Below are 3230 nucleotides of genomic sequence, written 5' to 3'. Positions count from 1 at the left end.
AAATTTTATTGGAAATATCATTAATGCAAAGAAACAATCATTTCAAGAGTTTCTGTTTCTCAATGAATTGTTGACATACTTGGCTAACATTGTATTCTCAACTGCTGATCTCATAATAAAATTTTGTGTGACATGAAAATAGCAGTTCCCTTTTTGCCTTGCAAGTGGCAAGTTAAATTTTACTCAGAAAGTAAGCCCATAAATATACTGTATCTGGTATACATTTATACAGACCTTATGTATTTAGTAACTGTTTTTGCAATCATCTAGCTTTTGACCTACCTGAAATGTCCCTTTGAAAAACTGACATTTTCCAAGACCCATGTCATAGTTTACAAGTCAATTCCAAAAAACAACTTGCACGGAGATAAGAATATTCAATTTCATATTCATGGTCGAGGGCAACCTGCCATATCCTGTTTATCTCTAAATGAATTACTATAACCAATGAACTGACATGAAATGAAGTGGAAGATTTAATGAAAAAAATGTTGAAGTACTCATGTGTAACCAAAATATTTATTTACATGTGACCAGAATATCATTACAAATATAGATAGTTCATCACTAATGATATGCCATCCTTGATAATAAATGTATTAGGGGATCATAGAATATTTGCAATTTCCATACTAACTTTAACATAAAACAAAATTGTACAGATTCGTAAAATGAGATCAATAAATTCAACAAGTTTTATAAAGAATTTAAAAGTAATTTTATAATGGTTGAAATTTATGATAAAGCATTTACAAACAATTCCATACTTATCGAGTTGATTTAGCCTCGTATAATGTCTTCATTAAATCAGCCCACATTTGACAAAACAGCCAAAAATATTCATTTGCTAAAGCCAAATTAGGCATAAAAATAGGTATCATGCCCAACAATAAACATCCTATTTTAGAGTAAAATGATAAAAAAATGTCTTAAAGTTACTACACTGAAGACACTAATTCCTTACAAGTGACGGTATGCACATTTATATCACAGAAAATCATTTCAACAATTGCAGCTCCTAAACATGAATTTATTTTAACTGTCCTTTGTTGAAGCAAGAAAAAATTGGAATGTGGGATACCATTAAAAAACTCCGTAACTCTTTCTTAACGGCATGACAATGATCTTCCAGAATGCAATCATGTAACAATTATGGGCGAAACACTTCATTAACGCACATATTAGAAATGACTCATAAAATATATCTTCCATTGACTGAAGAGAGCACCAATCCCAGAGAGTCCGTGCCCCTATTTACGTGGCAGTAAGGTTTAGATTTGAGCAGGGCATTAATATTGCTGTACATGGGTTGAACCATGAAATTATTAGCGAACAATTGGGATACACACGTAATCATCATGAGACTGCTAAGAGTCGTGGGTTTTCCCTTCTTATTATATTAGCATACTGCTTTCCTGATACCAAAATCACCAATCCCCATTTGGCAGTCACAAATGCCCATATCAGAGGAATATAGGCACTGTGCTTAACTGGAAGTATTGCTGAAACATAGATTTTCAGTGTATTAAACATGGCATTCGAAAAAAGGGTGCTTTAGCAAACATGCTGGTTAAAAATAAACGTTTCGAAAAGTTAGGCAACGTAAAATACCACATAGTGCTACAATAATACTGTAGGTGGTACATTGCACAGGAAACTACTTTCATCACCACATACAGTGGTGCTTTTCATAAATTACTCAAAAATAAAGGAAAGGTAACAACTTACGTATTGCATAGTATACGGCGTAAAATATGTACCAAATAGTGCCAGCTAGACCAAGTAGCATAGCCATTAATCCTAAAAATTGTATTCCTTGGAGTGTATCAGTATCGTGCCAAGAATCTAGTGTCCGATTATAATTTAAATATTGCAAATGGAACACTACCGCTGCGAATACAGCTGTATAAAAATATTGTAATTCAATTAATGAATATAAATTAATAACAGCAAAACAAGTTCCACCGTCTACAACAAACCTGAAGCCAAAGCCCAAGATCCTGCTTCAAGATTTTGAAGATGAAAGAACACAACAAATGAGCTACTTCCAAACCCAATTCCAAGAACACTAAAAAACATGTAAATATAGTCAGAGCAAGAACGGCACATTTTTAAGCTATCTTCTGTCAGACGGACCGGTGAATTACGTCAAACAACGAAGCAGATGACCACTGTATATGACTAGTCAAAATAATGGTCTAATCTAAAATTAACAATCACCAATTAAATTATAATTTAATTATGTAATAAATAAATTTTTAAACTATCATATATTTTCATGATACTATAGTTCATTTTTTGGGACTTAAAATATTCTTCCATACTTAACTTGGGCTTAATTCTTTGGCGCAATTATTTCAACGGCACGGAAATCACATACATTTACAGAATTCCTTTTGTTTATTGTGGATAGATTTTGAAACTATTCATAATATTATCCAATGAAAAGCAGTTTTGGGGAGTTTAAATAAATATTCCAATATGGCCGAATATCAAAAGGGTATTAGAGAGGCTTCTGAGAATATAACAGCATATGAAGGTCTATGATATTTACTATATGTACCTAATAACATTTCTTTACCGTGAATAATTATAAATTCTAAAATAACTCCTCTGTTCATCTTAATGCATGCTTTTTTAAACAAATCAAGGAATACACAAAATGTAAGTACTTTCCTTCCACGTTAATTAGTAAATTTACCAATTTTGTTTCAATACGGCCCACAATACCGTATCTAACTCTAAGTATTACTTTCAGACTGGAGAACATAGCAGACCTAATCGCTCACAATGGAGTACTAAATAATACAGAAATTTTAAGCCAATTTTATCAGGACTGTATCAATCTTACAGACCATGCCATTAAAACTGAGGCTGATCCTTTCTATGTGGTATGTGCCATTAAAATACTTATATGTATCAATCCAATACTATGCAAGTCCACTAACTTGGGATATTGCATATTTTTTGCAAGACTACAATTGACTTTTTTGTTGGGAATCACATTTTTGTTGGAAGATATTTTGTCATGTCTGAGTATGCTGATTAGCAAAAAAAGAAGCATTGACATGTTCTCTGCTGCATTAGTCTAAAAATCCAAGAAACAAATGAAATGAGTCGTCTGTGATCTTTTGGGATGCGCTGTTTTTCCTTGATATAGCACATGTCAAAATTGAAAAATAATTCCTACCAGCTCATTTTATTTTGTAAAGGCTCTACCACAGACTGGG

At 32.5% G+C, this 3230-nt stretch overlaps 1 long non-coding RNA gene across 1 annotated transcript; it reads right to left on the bottom strand.

Moving 5' to 3' along the window:
• Nucleotides 1–491: 491 nt before the first annotated feature.
• Nucleotides 492–2171, bottom strand: LOC139686687 (uncharacterized). Its single transcript, XR_011700533.1, has 3 exons — nt 1980–2171; nt 1729–1902; nt 492–1502 (listed from the first exon to the last, which is right to left on the bottom strand). It is a non-coding gene; the product is annotated as an uncharacterized lncRNA (long non-coding RNA).
• Nucleotides 2172–3230: the final 1059 nt, after the last annotated feature.

The sequence above is a fragment of the Hetaerina americana genome, unplaced genomic scaffold, assembly GCF_022747635.1.
Source record: "Hetaerina americana unplaced genomic scaffold, ioHetAmer1.1.p SCAF_1, whole genome shotgun sequence".
NCBI classification, from domain to species: Eukaryota; Metazoa; Arthropoda; class Insecta; order Odonata; family Calopterygidae; genus Hetaerina; species Hetaerina americana.
Note: the sequence above shows the minus strand (reverse complement) of the source record. Positions and strands in the feature narration are given on the sequence as shown.